Source organism: Pseudophryne corroboree, chromosome 3 (genome assembly GCF_028390025.1).
Source record: "Pseudophryne corroboree isolate aPseCor3 chromosome 3, aPseCor3.hap2, whole genome shotgun sequence".
Lineage (NCBI taxonomy): Eukaryota > Metazoa > Chordata > Amphibia > Anura > Myobatrachidae > Pseudophryne > Pseudophryne corroboree.
This window is the reverse complement of record NC_086446.1, coordinates 770,793,460-770,811,611: the sequence shown is the minus strand read 5'-3', so window position 1 is coordinate 770,811,611 and position 18,152 is coordinate 770,793,460. Positions and strand designations below refer to the sequence as shown.

The window sequence follows — 18,152 nt, the reverse complement described above, 5'->3', positions numbered from 1 at the left end:
AACTTTGGGAGCGATGAAATGTGAACTGAAATGTTGAACTTGAGAGCGGAGAAATAATAATTCCGGTGGAGAGTGGTAAAGTGTAGAAAGGACACCGGCCCTTTAAGGGAAGCTGTATTCTGCTGGAAGCTGAGGCTGGAAGCAGGTAGTGTTGTAGCTGGAAACAGATGAATCCACAATGGATTGGAGAGTCAGGCTACACCGCAGGTGGAATGCTGGTGCGGGTCTCTATGGTGGAAGTCTTGAGACAGGAGCTGGAACCTGGAAGACAATCATAGAAGAGAGACAAACAGGAACTAGGTTTGACAACCAAAGCACTGACGTCTTCCTTGCTCAGGCACAGCTTACTTATACCTGCAGCAAGGAAGGGGTTGGCTAGGCAATTATGCAAATCAACAATACAAACAGCAGATTGGTGGAAATGATCAGATGACAGAATCCAAGATGGCTGCGCCCATGCAGACACTTGGAGGGAAGTTTGGTTTGTAATCCATGTGGTCTGGGAAACAGTAATGGCGGCGCCGGCCACAGGAGACGCCAGGCTGATAGATGCACATTTAACCACGCGGGCACAGCGGAGGCCGCGGCTGATGAAAACACCACTCTGACACTCTGCATGTGGAAACTCAGGAACAGCGGAATCTGGTCCTGGAACGCTGAGCCCGCCTTAGGAGGCATCTGAAGGGTAAGTAATGGCGTCCAGATACCCGGATCGTGACAGCACCCCCCCCTTTAGGAGTGGCCCCAGGACACTTCTTAGGCTTTAAAGGAAACTTTGCGTGGAAATTTCGGACCAAGGCAGGAGCATGGACGTCAGAGGCATTGGTCCAAGAGCGTTCTTCAGGACCATAGCCCTTCCAGTCAATGAGATACTGAAGTTGACCGTAACGGTGACGTGAGTCCAGGATCTTGGCCACTTCATACTCAACGCCTCGTTGAGTTTGGACTTTCGGAGTTGGTGGAAGTGAGGAATGAAACTGATTCAAGATTAGCGGTTTCAACAGGGAAACATGGAATGTCCTGGGTATTTTTAAGAAGGGAGGTAACTGGAGTCTGTAAGCAACAGGATTGATGACTTGATCAATTTTAAAAGGACCGATGTAGCGAGGTGCAAACTTCATACTGGGAACTCTTAACCTCAAATTCTTCGTGGATAACCATACCCGATCACCCACCTTGAGAGCAGGAACTGCTCGACGCTTCTTATCCGCAAACTTCTTGTACCTGAACGATGCCTTGAGCAGAGCTGATCGTACGCTCTTCCAGATATTGGCAAACTGATGCAAGGTGATATCCACTGCGGGAACAGAAGTTGCTGGAAGCGGTTGGAACTCAGGGACTTTAGGGTGGAATCCAAAGTTGGTGAAGAATGGTGTTGAAGAAGATGAAGAATGATACTGGTTGTTATGACAGAACTCGGCCCAGGGAAGTAATTGAACCCAGTCATCTTGAGAGGAGGACACATAGATGCGGAGGAAGGCCTCCAAGTCCTGATTCACCCTCTCAGTTTGACCATTGGTCTGAGGATGGTAAGCCGTGGAAAACTTTAACTTGACTTGGAGGACTTGACATAAACTTCGCCAGAATTTGGCTGTGAATTGAACTCCTCGATCTGAGATAATTTCTTCTGGAAGACCGTGGAGTCGAAAGATCTCTTGTATGAATACTTGAGCCAACTTGGAAGCTGACGGAAGACCGGTGAGAGGAATGAAGTGTGCCATCTTGGTGAACCGGTCAACTACCACCCAGATGGTATTGAACTTGTTGCACATGGGCAAATCTGTAATAAAATCCATCGACAAATGGGTCCATGGTCGACGGGGAACAGATAGTGGAACCAGTTGCCCCGCAGGCGACTGGCGGGATACTTTATGTTGAGCACACTTTGGGCAAGATGCAATAAACTCCAAAACGTCCTTTTTCAGAGTTGGCCACCAATAGGACCTAGAGATAAACTCCAGGGTTTTTTGGATACCTGTATGTCCGGCAAAACGGGAAGCATGGGCCCAATGCATGAGCTTCTTCCTTAGTGTCGGCTTCACAAAACTTTTCCCTGATGGGGGCGTAGAGTCCATCCCTACCGTGGAGAATGCCAACGGATTTATAATAGGATGCTTGTCTGAAGACTCTGACTCATTTTCTTGCTCCCATGAGCGGGAAAGGGCATCGGCCTTGCGATTCTGAGAGCCCGGACAGAACTGGAGTTTAAAGTCGAACCTGGAAAAGAAAAGTGCCCATCTGGCCTGACGAGGGTTGAGACATTGTGCGCCTTTTAGATATAGAAGGTTCTTGTGGTCTGTAAGGATGGTGATTGAATGAGAAGCTCCCTCCAACAGATATCTCCACTCCTCTAGAGCGAGCTTGATGGCTAGCAACTCCTGGTCGCCAATGGCATAGTTGCGCTCCGCTGGGGAGAACTTCCGTGAGAAGAAACTGCAAGGATGTAAATGACCATCTTTAGCCCTCTGAGATAACACCGCTCCTACTCCAACGGAGGAGGCATCCACCTCTAAGATGAAAGGAGAGTCGACGTCAGGCTGTTTCAGGACAGGTGCAGAGATGAACCTCTGTTTTAAAAGATGAAAAGCTTGCATGGCTTCTTCAGACCACTTGGACGGGTTAGCACCCTTCTTGGTGAAAGCAGTAATAGGCGCCACAATGGTGGAAAAGTCTCGTATAAACTTTCGGTAATAATTGGCGAACCCTAAGAACCTCTGGACCCCTTTGAGGGTTAAGGGTACTGGCCAATTCTGGATTGCTTGTAGTTTCTCAGGATCCATCTCTAGTCCGGAACCGGACACAATGTACCCTAGAAACGGAATGGACTTGACTTCAAAGACGCATTTCTCTAATTTGCAGTAGAGATGATTGACACGGAGACGGGACAGAACCTCCTTTACCCAGAAACGATGTTCCTCTAAATTGTTGGCAAAAATGAGGATATCATCTAGATAGACCACGACATGACGGTATAGAATGTCTCTGAAGATCTCATTGACGAAATGCTGGAAGACAGCTGGAGCATTGCTCAATCCGAAGGGCATGACGAGGTACTCATAATGTCCGTCACGGGTGTTAAATGCGGTCTTCCACTCGTCACCCTCACGGATCCGGATGAGATTGTATGCACCTCTCAGGTCCAGCTTTGTAAAGATGGTAGCTCCGCTAACTCTGTCAAAGAGCTCAGTAATCAGGGGTAAAGGATAGCGGTTCTTGATGGTAATGTCGTTCAAACCTCTGTAGTCGATGCACGGCCGCAGACCACCATCTTTCTTCTTTACAAAAAAGAAGCCTGCGCCGGCTGGAGAAGAAGAAGGTCGAATGAACCCCTTTGCTAGGTTCTCTTTTATGTATTCCTCCATAGAATGCGTCTCGGGGAGAGACAACGGATAAGTTCGGCCTCGAGGTGGAACCTTCCCTGGAACGAGATCAATCGGGCAGTCCCATTCTCTATGAGGGGGAAGGATATCAGCAGAAGCTTTACTGAACACATCCGTGAAATCTTGATATGGAGGAGGTGGAACATCAGACGACCTGGGGGAGGAGGAACAGACAGGCAACACTTTAAACAAACATGTCTTAGTACAGGAGGAACCCCATGCCAGGATTTGCGTAGTCGTCCAATCAATTGTAGGATTGTGAAGACGGAGCCATGGAAGGCCCAGGACCACAGGATGTGTGGCTCTTGGAATCACTAAAAGTGAAATAAGTTCGGAATGAAGAACTCCCACTCTCAGACGAGCTGGTAGAGTCCTTAGAGAAATAACTGTATCAAAAATTTTACTGCCATCCACAGCAGTTAAGGAAAAGGACGAAGGAAGTCTCTCGGTGGGTAGGGACCACCGTTTAACATAGGCTTCGGTAATAAAGTTCCCAGCTGCTCCGGAATCCAGGAGGGCAATGACGTTCTGATAACGTTGAGCAACTTGAAGCGAGACTGGGAGGTTACAATCTTGAGGAGATCATTACTCCTAGCCGGCCCTCTCCTTGGCGAGCTAGGATTTGGAGTTTCCCGGACGTTTGGGACAGGCATTAATGGTGTGAGACGGAGCTGCACAGTACAAGCAGAGAAACTCGGAGAGACGTCTTCGGCGCTCAGCAGGAGTTAAACGGGAACGGCCAATTTGCATGGGTTCATCTTTAGTTGGTGACAGTTGGCGAGGAGGAGGAGCAGAAGATTTTGGAGCAGATGATCTTCCACGCTCAGTTGCTCTCTCTCTGAAACGTAAGTCAACTTTCGTACAAAGTGAGATTAACTCATCTAACTTGGAGGGTAAGTCTCTGGTAGCTAACTCATCTTTAATACGCTCGGATAAACCATGCCAGAATGCAGCATACAGGGCCTCGTCGTTCCATGCCAGTTCGGATGCCAGGATCTGGAACTGTATAAGATATTGTCCTACAGTACGTGATCCCTGGCGTAAACGGAGAATCTCAGACGAAGCTGAAGTTACCCGGCCTGGCTCGTCGAAGATGCGCCTGAATGTTGACACGAATGCAGTGTAAGAAGATAGCAGGGTGTCGGACCTCTCCCATAACGGTGATGCCCAATCGAGGGCTGAGCCACTGAGAAGAGAAATAATGTAGGCAATTTTTGTACGGTCACTGGGGAAATTGCCAGGTTGTAGCTCAAACTGAATCTCACACTGGTTGAGAAATCCCCTGCAGAATCTTGGAGATCCGTCAAATTTTGCTGGCGTTGGAAGATGAAGACGTGGAGCAGGAATGGGTAAGGTGGGTGGGGTTATAGCTGGAGTCACTGTGGTTGACGCACCAGACGCGCCTGATCCACGGAGAGTGGTCTGAATCCCATCCAGCCGAGTAGAGAGATCCTGGAGACAGCGGATGATGTGGCCCTGTGCAGCCTCCTGATGTTCTAGTCGGGCTGCCAGTTCTTGCATCGGCCTGGCCGCTTGATCCTGGTCTCCGGCTGGATTCATTAGGTCAGTGCTTACTGTCACAACTGAGGGCCTGAGCTGACGGGAGGCAGCCTCAGTTGTAGGGGCTGAGATGTACCGGAACCTGGGCGGTTGTATCAGACCCCTGGACATGTAAGTAACATGAATAATAACTGCCCGAAGGCGTGACCACGACAACTTAGATAAAAGTCAATGATGTTTATTATGACAACTCCGCATCACAGCAGCAATAAAAGAAAACGTAAAAGTCAGCAAAGAATAAATACAGTTCCTGAGTACTACAGCATGGCAGGAGCCACAGGGCACTGGTAGTGTGAGATAGTTCTTATGATCTTCTAGATGGAAAGTCCTTACCAGGCCCGGCTGTAGCAATGGAGATAACCCAGGATTGTACCAGCTGGTGTTCCAGGAAGAGCTGGGTTGCTGAAGGTAAAACAGCTGCTGTGGATACTGGCTGGAACCAGACTGTTGTTAGCACGGAGTGGATACTGGCTGGAACCAGTTAAATAATAAATGAACTTTGGGAGCGATGAAATGTGAACTGAAATGTAGAACTTGAGAGCGGAGAAATAATAATTCCGGTGGAGAGTGGTAAAGTGTAGAAAGGACACCGGCCCTTTAAGGGAAGCTGTATTCTGCTGGAAGCTGAGGCTGGAAGCAGGTAGTGTTGTAGCTGGAAACAGATGAATCCACAATGGATTGGAGAGTCAGGCTACACCGCAGGTGGAATGCTGGTGCGGGTCTCTATGGTGGAAGTCTTGAGACAGGAGCTGGAACCTGGAAGACAATCATAGAAGAGAGACAAACAGGAACTAGGTTTGACAACCAAAGCACTGACGTCTTCCTTGCTCAGGCACAGCTTACTTATACCTGCAGCAAGGAAGGGGTTGGCTAGGCAATTATGCAAATCAACAATACAAACAGCAGATTGGTGGAAATGATCAGATGACAGAATCCAAGATGGCTGCGCCCATGCAGACACTTGGAGGGAAGTTTGGTTTGTAATCCATGTGGTCTGGGAAACAGTAATGGCGGCGCCGGCCACCGGAGACAGGAGACGCCAGGCTGATAGATGCACATTTAACCACGCGGGCACAGCGGAGGCCGCGGCTGATGAAAACACCACTCTGACACTCTGCATGTGGAAACTCAGGAACAGCGGAATCTGGTCCTGGAACGCTGAGCCCGCCTTAGGAGGCATCTGAAGGGTAAGTAATGGCGTCCAGATACCCGGATCGTGACAAAGGGATAATTAAGACGCCTTTTCTTCGAAGAAGAACCATCATTTCGGCCATTACCTTGGTAAAGACCCGGGGTGCCGTGGACAATCCAAACGGCAGCGTCTGAAACTGATAGTGACAGTTCTGTACCACGAACCTGAGGTACCCTTAGTGATAAGGGCAAATTTGGGACATGGAGGTAAGCATCCCTGATGTCTCGGGACACCATATAGTCCCTTTCTTCCCGGTTCGTTATCACTGCTCTGAGTGACTCCATCTTGATTTGAACCTTTGTAAGTGTTCAAATTTTTTTAGATTTAGAATAGGTCTCACCTAGCCTTCTGGCTTCAGTACCACAATATAGTGTGGAATAATACCCCTTTTCTTGTTGTAGGAGGGGTAATTTAATTATCACCTGCTGGGAATACAGCTCGTGAATTGTTTCCCATACTGCCTCCTTGTCGGAGGGAGACCTTGGTAAAGCAGACTTCAGGAGCCTGCGCAGGGGAAACGTCTCGACATTCCAATCTGTACCCCTGGGATACTACTTGTAGGATCCAGGGGTCCTGTACGGTCTCAGCGTCATGCTGAGAGCTTGTCAGAAGCGGTGGAACGCTTCTGTTCCTGGGAATGGGCTGCCTGCTGCAGTCTTCTTCCCTTTCCTCTATCCCTGGGCAGATATGACTCTTATAGGGACGAAAGGACTGAAGCTGAAAAGACGGTGTCTTTTTCTGCAGAGATGTGACTTAGGGTAAAAACGGTGGATTTTCCAGCAGTTGCCGTGGCCACCAGGTCCGATGGACCGACCCCAAATAACTCCTCTTCCTTTATACGGCAATACACCTTTGTGCCGTTTGGAATCTGCATCACCTGACCACTGTCGTGTCCATAAACATCTTCTGGCAGATATGGACATCGCACTTACTCTTGATGCCAGAGTGCAAATATCCCTCTGTGCATCTCGCATATATAGAAATGCATCCTTTAAATGCTCTATAGTCAATAAAATACTGTCCCTGTCAAGGGTATCAATATTTTTAGTCAGGGAATCCGACCAAGCCACCCCAGCTCTGCACATCCAGGCTGAGGCGATCGCTGGTCGCAGTATAACACCAGTATGTGTGTATATACTTTTTATGATATTTTCCAGCCTCCTGTCAGCTGGCTCCTTGAGGACGGCCCTATCTATAGACGGTACCGCCACTTGTTCTGATAAGCGTGTGAGCGCCTTATCCACCCTAAGGGGTGTTTCCCAACGCGCCCTAACTTCTGGCGGGAAAGGGTATACCGCCCATATTTTCTATCGGGGGGAACCCACGCATCATCACACACTTCATTTAATTTATCTGATTCAGGAAAAACTACGGTAGTTTTTTCACATCCCACATAATACCCTCTTTTGTGGTACTTGTAGTATCAGAAATTTGTAACACCTCCTTCATTGCCCTTAACGTGTGGCCCTAATAAGGAATACGTTTGTTTATTCACCGTCGACACTGGATTCAGTGTCCCTGTCTGTGTCTGTGTCGACCGACTAAAGTAAACGGGCGTTTTAAAACCCCTGACGGTGTTTTTGAGACGTCTGGACCGGTACTAATTGTTTGTCGGCCGTCTCATGTCGTCAACCGACCTTGCCGCGTGTTGACATTATCACGTAATTCCCTAAATAAGCCATCCATTCCGGTGTCGACTCCCTAGAGAGTGACATCACCATTACAGGCAATTGCTCCGCCTCCTCACCAACATCGTCCTCATACATGTCGACACACACGTACCGACACACAGCACACACACAGGGAATGCTCTGATAGAGGACAGGACCTACTAGCCCTTTGGAGAGACAGAGGGAGAGTTTGCCAGCACACACCAAAAACGCTATAATTATATAGGGACAACCTTATATAAGTGTTTTCCCTTATAGCATCTTTTTTATATATTTTTAACGCCAAATTAGTGCCCCCCCTCTCTGTTTTAACCCTGTTTCTGTAGTGCAGTGCAGGGGAGAGCCTGGGAGCCTTCCCTCCAGCCTTTCTGTGAGGGAAAATGGCGCTGTGTGCTGAGGAGATAGGCCCCGCCCCTTTTTCGGCGGCCTCGTCTCCCGCTCTTAACGGATTCTGGCAGGGGTTAAATATCTCCATATAGCCCCCGGAGGCTATATGTGAGGTATTTTTAGCCAAAAATAGGTTTTCATTGCCTCCCAGGGCGCCCCCCTCCCAGCGCCCTGCACCCTCAGTGACTGCCGTGTGAAGTGTGCTGAGAGGAAATGGCGCACAGCTGCAGTGCTGTGCGCTACCTTAAGAAGACTGAGGAGTCTTCATGCCGCCGATTCTGGACCTTCTTCTTGTTTCAGCATCTGCAAGGGGGCCGGCGGCGAGGCTCCGGTGACCATCCAGGCTGTACCTGTGATCGTCCCTCTGGAGCTAATGTCCAGTAGCCAAAGAAGCCAATCCATCCTGCACGCAGGTGAGTTCACTTCTTCTCCCCTAAGTCCCTCGTTGCAGTGATCCTGTTGCCAGCAGGACTCACTGTAAAATAAAAAACCTAAGCTAAACTTTTCTAAGCAGCTCTTTAGGAGAGCCACCTAGATTGCACCCTTCTCGGCCGGGCACAAAAATCTAACTGAGGCTTGGGGGAGGGTCATGGGGGGAGGAGCCAGTGCACACCACCTGATCCTAAAGCTTTACTTTTTGTGCCCTGTCTCCTGCGGAGCCGCTATTCCCCATGGTCCTTTCAGGAACCCTAGCATCCACTAGGACGATAGAGAAAGTGGTATTACTGTGTGATGTTATGTGAATAAGGGGCAGTACTGTGCTTTGTAATGTGACTAAGGGGCACTACTGTGTGGCATAATTTGAATTGGGATACTACTGTGTGGTCACGTCCCTACCCAGTGAGACCACACCTTATTTTTCGTCCCACACCTACGGAACGCACTCTCCCTACCTAAGGCATGGACGGTGACACCAATGCTATTTATGTACACAGGGCACCAAAATGTGTAGTTACAGCTGTGCTCTGTGATCAGCACCCTGCCCTAAATCATTCCTACAGTGAGCACTATATAATCTACACCAGATAAGCCAGGGCTTGGTCACTTGGGAAAATGTCTTCCCTTTTCTTTTTGTGTGACCTACACCAATACAGTGCCAGCTTTACCTGACAGAACCAACCAACCTTATCTATTACCTATGAAACCTGTGCGATCCCCTGCAGGATGAGTTCTATTATGTGTATTTTAAGAGAATGATGTACACTTGTTTGTTGTTTTAATATTAATTATATTTGTAAGAGCATAGACCAAGAAGTAGGAGGAGTCAGAGTAGTAAGGGGTGGAGTCTATTCCAGGAACCAGATGCTGACGCTGAGGTGGGCCTGTGTGCTTCAAAAATACTAGGGCCTATTATTAGTCCCAATCTGGCCCTGCTGCATGGTACCATTCCCGGCACCCTACAAGCCACATGCAGGTGCCGTTGGGCAGCATCAATGCCACCTCCAGGGTCCTGCACAGCTGATAGTAATGGCAGTTGCGCTCATATATGGCTGTGTAGGGGGGCAGAGCAGCCACATCGATGCGGGCAACTCTGCAGATGGGCCTTCTGTGCGTGAGGCTATGAATCAGGCACATTGGGGGCAACTCTGCATCAGGAGCATAGGGGAGGATTCAGACCAGGGTTGCCGACTTTGCGTCATCACCTGCCCGGACCGCCCACTTTACTCGTTAAATGGGCGGCGAGCAGGGGGTGACCCCCGTAAATCGGGAGACTTGCCTGCTCTTCCGGGTGGGCCGGGAGGGTCACCCGTTTTTCGGGAGCCTCCCGGCCATTCCGGGAGGGTAGGCAAGTATGATTCAGACCTGATCGCTGCTGCGCGTTTTTGCACCGCGGGCGATCAGGTTATAACTGCGCAAGTGTATGTACCGCAATGCGCACGTGCATCGGACAACAACAATGGGCATCGCCGGTCAGCGACAGGATGGTGCAAAAATCCGATCGCTCGGGCGTTCGTAAGGTGATTGACAGGGCGTTTGTGGGTGATAACTGACCGTTTTCAGGGAGTGTCCAGAAAAACGCAGGCGTGCCCAAGCGTTTTCAGGGAGGGTTCCTGACGTCAGCACCGGCTCCAGTCAGCCTGATGTGATCGCACGGTAGGAGTAAGTCCTGGGCTGCGCACACACTGCACACAGTGGATTTTTGCTGCTCTGTGCACACATGGGATCGCACACTTGCACGACAAATTTACACTCCCTTGGGGCGGCGACTATCTGAACGCAGGACAGCAAAGTTAGCAGCCCAGCGATCAGGTCTGAATCACCCCCATAGAGTTCAACTGATAAATAGCCCTTTATATATTTTTCATGTGAGTTAATGGTTTTACTTGCTCGCTAAAGGAAAGGATGAATAGTGTGAATTGTAAGACGTTTGGTTCCTGATGTGCAGAGCCGGCCTTAGGCATAGGCAAACTATGCAATTGCCTAGGGCATTTGGTATGCTTAGGGGCACCAGCAGCTTCTGCTGATTAAAATGATATGCAGCATGCCTATATTCTGTGTGTGACTGCGGCTGTATCTGCATACAAAATTATATGTTACAGTGTATTCCTGAAAATCACTGAACTATAGCATTTCATATGCAGATACAGCCGCAGTTGCACACAGAATATAGGCATGCTGCATATCATTTTAATCAGCAGAAGCTGCTTGTGCATCCTAGCCACATAGTAATGAAAATAATATGATGCATTTTCATAAACAAAAGGCGCCCGACGTTAGCAGAGCTGCCAGCTGACTCATGCCAGGCATCTCCTGCAGAACCAGTGGCGGTGCTAGGGGGCACCAGCCAAAATCTTGCCTAGGGCATCATATTGGTTAGGGCCAGCTCTGCTGATGTGAACATACATAGAGTCAATGTCCCCGTGATGTGACACTGTCACACTATACACGTCTGTGGGTGACCGCTCACTAGCCGGCTGCAGCATGAAGTGACTTCTTCCACAGCTGGCGACCCCTCTCTCGTTGGCTGGGTGTGACATAGTGCTGCCAGCTGTGTGTCACATAGACTGCAAGCCAGTGACCTCCGGGAAGTACAGACGTGACTTTCCTTATAATGACGGGGCATCATGAATAAGAAACGGGAAGACATTTATGCTGAGAGAAACAAATAGATTAACCATTTATATCATGTTAGCTGTGCAGATCATATCATGTAAAGATGTCAGTGTTTACCATGTAACTGAGGATTTTTTCCCCACAGAGCTGCTCAGAAATTGATTTTTTGGCTATGAATTTTTTGCTAATTAAATTAAAAATAAGATTTTACTTACCGATAAATCTATTTCTCATAGTCCGTAGTGGATGCTGGGGACTCCGTCAGGACCATGGGGAATAGCGGCTCCGCAGGAGACAGGGCACAAAAGCAAGCTTTTAGGATCACATGGTGTGTACTGGCTCCTCCCCCTATGACCCTCCTCCAAGCCTCAGTTAGGTACTGTGCCCGGACGAGCGTACACAATAAGGAAGGATCTTGAATCCCGGGTAAGACTCATACCAGCCACACCAATCACACCGTACAACTTGTGATTTGAACCCAGTTAACAGTATGATAACAATGAAGTAGCCTCTAAAAAAAGATGGCTCACAACAATAATAACCCGATTTTTTGTAACAATAACTATGTACAAGTAATGCAGACAATCCGCACTTGGGATGGGCGCCCAGCATCCACTACGGACTATGAGAAATAGATTTATCGGTAAGTAAAATCTTATTTTCTCTAACGTCCTAGTGGATGCTGGGGACTCCGTCAGGACCATGGGGATTATACCAAAGCTCCCAAACGGGCGGGAGAGTGCGGATGACTCTGCAGCACCGAATGAGAGAACTCCAGGTCCTCCTCAGCCAGGGTATCAAATTTGTAGAATTTTGCAAACGTGTTTGCCCCTGACCAAGTAGCTGCTCGGCAAAGTTGTAAAGCCGAGACCCCTCGGGCAGCCGCCCAAGATGAGCCCACCTTCCTTGTGGAATGGGCATTTACAGATTTTGGCTGTGGCAGGCCTGCCACAGAATGTGCAAGCTGAATTGTACTACAAATCCAACGAGCAATAGTCTGCTTAGAAGCAGGAGCACCCAGCTTTTTGGGTGCCTACAATATAAACAGCAAGTCAGACTTTCTGACTCCAGCCGTCCTGGAATTATATATATATATATATATATTTTCAGGGCCCTGACAACGTCTAGCAACTTGGAGTCCTCCAAGTCCCTAGTAGCCGCAGGCACCACAATAGGTTGTTTCAGGTGAAACGCTGACACCACCTTAGGAAGAAACTGGGGACGAGTCCGCAGTTCTGCCCTGTCCGAATGGAAAATCAAATATGGGCTTTTGTAAGACAAAGCCGCCAATTTTGACAATCGCCTGGCCGAGGCCAGGGCCAACAGCATGGTCACTTTCCATGTGAGATATTTCAAATCCACAGATTTGAGTGGTTCAAACCAATATGATTTGAGGAATCCCAACACTACGTTGAGATCCCACGGTGCCACTGGAGGCACACAAGGGCTGTATATGCAATACTCCCTTGACAAACGTCTGGACTTCAGGAACTGAAGCCAATTCTTTCTGGAAGAAATCTATAGGGCCGAAACTTGAACCTTAATGGACCCCAATTTGAGGCTCATAGACACTCCTGTTTGCAGGAAGTGCAGAAATCGACCTAGTTGAAATTTTTTTTTTTTTTCGTGGGGCCTTCCTGGCCTCACCCACGCAACATATTTTTACCACATGTGGTGATAACGTCGTGCGGTCACCTCCTTCCTGGCTTTGACCAGGGTAGGTATGACCTCTTCCGGAATGCCTTTTCCCTTAGGATCCGGCGTTCAAACCGCCATGCCGTCAAACGCAGTCGCGGTAAGTCTTGGAACAGACAAGGTCCCTGCTGGAGCAGGTCCTTTCTTAAAGGCCGATGCCACGGTTCCTCTTGGAACAGACATGGTACTTGCTGAAAGCAAATCCCTTCTTAGCTCCCGAGGCCATTAGTCCTCTGTGAGCATCTCTTGAAGTTCCGGTTACCAAGTCCCTCTTGGCCAATCTGGAGCCACGAGTATAGTTCTTACTCCTCTATGTCTTATAATTCTCAATACCTTGGTTATGAGAAGCAGAGGAGGGAACACATACACCGACTGTTACACCCACGGTGTTACCAGGACGTCCACAGCTATCGCCTGAAGGTCTCGTGACCTGGCGCAATACCTGTCCCATTTTTTGTTCGGGCGGGACGCCATCATGTCCACCTTTGGTCTTTCCCAACGGTTTACAATCATGCGGAAAACTTCCCGATGAAGTTCCCACTCTCCCGGGTGGAGGTCGTGCCTGCTGAGGAAGTCTGCTTCCCAGTCGTCCACTCCCGGAATGAACACTGCTGACAGTGCTATCACATGATTTTCCGCCTAGCGAAAAATCCTTGCAGTTTTGCCACTGCCCTCCTGCTTCTTGTGCCACCCTTTCTGTTTACGTGGGCGACTGCCGTGATGTTATCCCACTGGATCAATACCGGCTGACCTTGAAGCAGAGGTCTTGCTAAGCTTAGAGCATTATAAATTTGCTCTTAGCTCCAGTATATTTATGTGGAGAGAATTCTCCAGACTTGATCACACTCCTTGTGTGACTGCTCCCCAGCCTCTCAGGCTGGCCTCCGTGGTCACCAGCATCCAATCCTGAATGCCGAATCTGCGGCCCTCTAGAAGATGAGCACTCTGTAATCACCACAGGAGAGACACCCTTGTCCTTGGATATAGGGTTATCCGCTGATGCATCTGAAGATGCGATCCGGACCATTTGTCCAGCAGATCCCACTGAAGAGTTCTTGCGTGAAATCTGCCGAATGGAAGCGCTTCGTAATAAGCCACCATTTTTACCAGGACTCTTGTGCAATGATGCACTGACACTTTTCCTGGTTTTAGGAGGATCCCGATTAGCTCGGATAACTCCCTGGCTTTCTCCTCTGGGAGAAACACCTTTTCCTGGACTGTGTCCAGAATCATCCCTAGGACCAGCAGACGTGTCGTCGGAACAACTGCGGTTTTGGAATATTTAGAATCCACCCGTGCTGTCGTAGAACTACTTGAGATAGTGCTACTCCGACCTCCAACTGTTCTCTGGACCTTGTTCTTATCAGGAGGTCGTCCATTTTCTTTGAAGACGAATCCTCCTTTCGGTCATTACCTTGGTAAGGACCCGGGGTGCCTTGGACAATCCAACGGCATCGTCTTGAAACTGATAGTGACAGTTCTGTACCACGAACCTGAGGTACCCTTGGTGAGAAAAGGCAAATTTTGGGACATGGAGGTAAGCATCCCTGATGTCCCGGGACACCATATAGTCCCCTTGTTCTTTGCTATCACTGCTCTGAGTGACTCCATCTGGATTTGAACCCTTGCAAGTGTTCAAATTTTTCAGATTTAGAATAGGTCTCACCTAGCCTTCAGTACCACCATATAGTGTGGAGTAATACCCCTTTCCTTGTTGTCGGAGGGGTAATTTTATTATCACCTGCTGGGAATACAGCTTGTGAATTGTTTTCAATACTGCCTCCCTGTCGGAGGGAGACATTGGTACAGCAGACTACAGGAACCTGCGAGGGGGGAAACCTCTCGACATTCCAATCTGTACCCCTTGGATACTACTTGTAGGATCCAGGGGTCCTGTACGGTCCCAGCGTCATGCTGAGAACTTGGTAGAAGCGGTGGAGGGCTTCTGTTCCTGGGAATGGGCTGCCTGCTGCAGTCTTCTTCCCTTTCCTCTATCCCTGGGCAGATATGACTCTTATAGGGACGAAAGGACTGAGGCTGAAAAGACGGTGTCTTTTTCTGCAGAGATGTGACTTAGGGTAAAAAACGGTGGATTTTCCAGCAGTTGCCCTGGCCACCAGGTCCCATGGACCGACCCCAAATAACTCCTCCCCTTTATACGGCAATACATCTTTGTGCCGTTTGGAATCTGCATCACCTGACCACTGTCGTGTCCAGTGGCGTAACTTCATCTCAGTTGCCCGGAGGCAAGATAAATGTTGAGTGCCCCCCTCCCCACAAAAAATGATTAGTATTTTAACTTACCCTTCTATACCTACCACTACATCACTGACCCCGTCTCTCTATACCCTACACTAAATCACTGACACCTCTATACCCTACACTAAATCACTGACTAAATCAGTGTCCATTATTTTAATTACACAGCACGGTAGCATCCGTTACTCACATTACACCGCACAGTAGCAGCCATTATTCGCATTACGCTGTACAGTAGCGTCCACTTTTCGCATTACACCGCACAGTAGTGTCCGTTACTCACATTACACCTCACAGTAGTGTCCGTTACTCACACTGCACCACACAGTAGCATCCGTTACTCACATTGCACCACACAGTAGTGTCTGTTAGTCACATTACACCTCACAGTAGTGTCTCCGTTACTCACATTGTACCACACAGTATTGTCCGTTAGTCCCTTATACATGTTGCACCACAGTAGAGCCGCTTATTAGGCAACAGTCTTACATTTAGTTGAGGAATTAAAGACAGCAGATAAGAGTAACCTTTGATTTGTACAGATTTTTTTTTACAAGACAGTAATATAGAATAATCAGTTTAACTAACACTGCTTTTATTCTAAAATGAGCTGCCTAACCCTTTACACTGCACAATATGCCAGGTTAGGCTGCATGGAGGGGGTGTTAGGCACTACTGGGGGGGCGCGTAGGTTTAAGCACTAAGGGGGGACGGATAGGGTTAGGTTGCAGTACCAGAGGGCAAGGGGTAGGGGGGCAAGGTATAATACTTACCTCACCTCTGTTGGGATCATCACCATTATGATGCCAGCGTCAGTATTGCTGCTGACAGCATGGGAATAGTGGGAGGGGGATGGGAGAAGAGGTCCAAGAGAAGACTTGTCAGAGTGTGCAGGGCACTTTTGGGGGCGTGGCCTAATCACGGCCCGTGAGGCCACGCCCCCTTATGTAATATAAAAATATATTGATGAATGGGGTGCCGCTATGAAAACCAGTAAGAAAGGATCAAATCCAGGGAGAGTGGGAGAAGCATGATCAGTGTGATCAGCCACTATTCCTCCCCTGCACAGGCAGACTGCGGCTGATGCTCTCCGGCAGCACACTCCCTATAAACAGTGCAGCCAGCACAGCTCTGTAGAGACGGCTATGGGAGAGAGTGGGTGAGGGTAGGGGGAAGGACGGGAGGTAATGGGACAGACTCCTGGAGCTATTCGCTGACCTGTGCGGTGTGGACACCAGGATGATCAGCTGCCTGTCACGGTGTCCTGTTTCTGTGTGGCGGGGAAGAACTTCCACGATTGTCACAAGGGGGCGTGGTTTGGTGGAAGATTGCAGATTGAGATGACTGGCTGGGGGGAGGAGGTGGGAGGGAGGACAGTAGAGTGGCGTAACCGTGGTACCGCACGCATCGGCGGGTGCCTGCGGATGGTGTGCCCACAGGGCAAATGTGGTCTGAACACCATCCGCACTACCCTAGTTAAGGCCCTGCGGTCAGAGTGCAATGGAGGAGGCTGGATCTAGGTGCCCCCTACAGCACTGGAGCCCGGCGGCAGCAGACTCCGCTGCCTCCGGGAGTTCCGCCCCTGGTCGTGTCCATAAACATCTTCTTGCAGATATGGACATCGCATTTACTCTTGATGCCAGAGTGCAAATATCCCTCTGCGCATCTCGCATATATAGAAATGCATCCTTTAAATGCTCTATAGTCAATAAAATACTGTCCCTGTCAAAGGTATCAATATTTTTAGTCAGGGAATCCGACCAAGCCACCTCAGCTCTGCACATCCAGGCTGAGGCGATCGCTGGTCACAGTATAACACCAGCATGTGTGTGTATACTTTTTAGGATATTTTTCAGCCTCCTATCAGCTGGCTCCTTAAGTACGGCCCTATCCGTAGATGGTACCGCCACTTGTTCTGATAAGCGTGTGAGCGCCTTATCCACCCTGAGGGGTGTTTCCCACCGTGCCTTAACTTCTGGCGGGAAAGGGTATACCGCCAATAATTTTCTATCGGGGGAAACCCACGCATCATCACACACTTCATTTAATTTATCTGATTCAGGAAAAACTACAGGTAGTTTTTTCACCTCACACATAATACCCTTTTTTGTGGTACTTGGAGTATCAGAAATATGTAACACCTCCTTCATTGCCCTTAACGTGTGGCCCTAAAAGAAAATACGTTTGTTTCTTCACCGTCGACACTGAAATCAGTGTCCGTGTCTGGGTCTGTGTCGACCGACTGAGGTAAATGGGCATTTTACAGCCCCTGACGGTGTTTGAGACGCCTGGACAGATACTAATTTGCTCGCCGGCCCTCTCATGTCGTCAACCGGCTTGCAGCGTGTTGACATTGTCACGTAATTTCCATAAATAAGCCATCCATTCCGGTGTCGACTCCCTAGAGAGTGACATCACCATTACAGGCAATTTGCTCCGCCTCCTCACCAATATTTTCCTCATACATGTCGACACACACGTACCGACATACAGCACACACATAGGGAATGCTCTGATAGAGGACAGGACCCACTAGCCCTTTGGGGAGACAGAGGGAGAGTTTGCCAGCACACACCAAAACGCTATAATTATCCAGGGACAACCTTTATATAAGTGTTCCTTTTATAGCATTTTAATATATATACATATCGCCAAATCAGTGCCCCCCCTCTCTGTTTTAACCCTGTTTCTGTAGTGCAGTGCAGGGGAGATCATGGGAGCCTTCCCACCAGCCTTTCTGTGAGAGAAAATGGCGCTGTGTGCTGAGGAGAATAGGCCCCGCCCCCTTTTCGGCGGGCTTCTTCTCCGGAGTTTTAGATATCTGGCAGGGGTTAAATACATCCATATAGCCTCAAGGGCTATATGTGATGTATTTTTCGCCATACAGGTATTATACATTGCTGCCCAGGGCGCCCCCCCCCCAGCGCCCTGCACCCTCCGTGACCGCTGTGTGAA

The 18,152-nt window shown here is 49.0% G+C and overlaps 1 protein-coding gene across 1 annotated transcript in view; it reads right to left on the bottom strand.

The window, feature by feature from the left end:
• The window catches only part of C3AR1 (complement C3a receptor 1), a 107,682-nt gene extending 90,919 nt beyond the window's left edge, over positions 1-16,763 (bottom strand). Inside the window, exon 1 of the mRNA XM_063962518.1 lies at positions 16,416-16,763. The gene's annotated coding sequence lies outside the window, so the exon portion shown is untranslated. The remainder of the gene's footprint in view (positions 1-16,415) is intronic.
• Between the last annotated feature and the right edge of the window lie 1,389 nt (positions 16,764-18,152).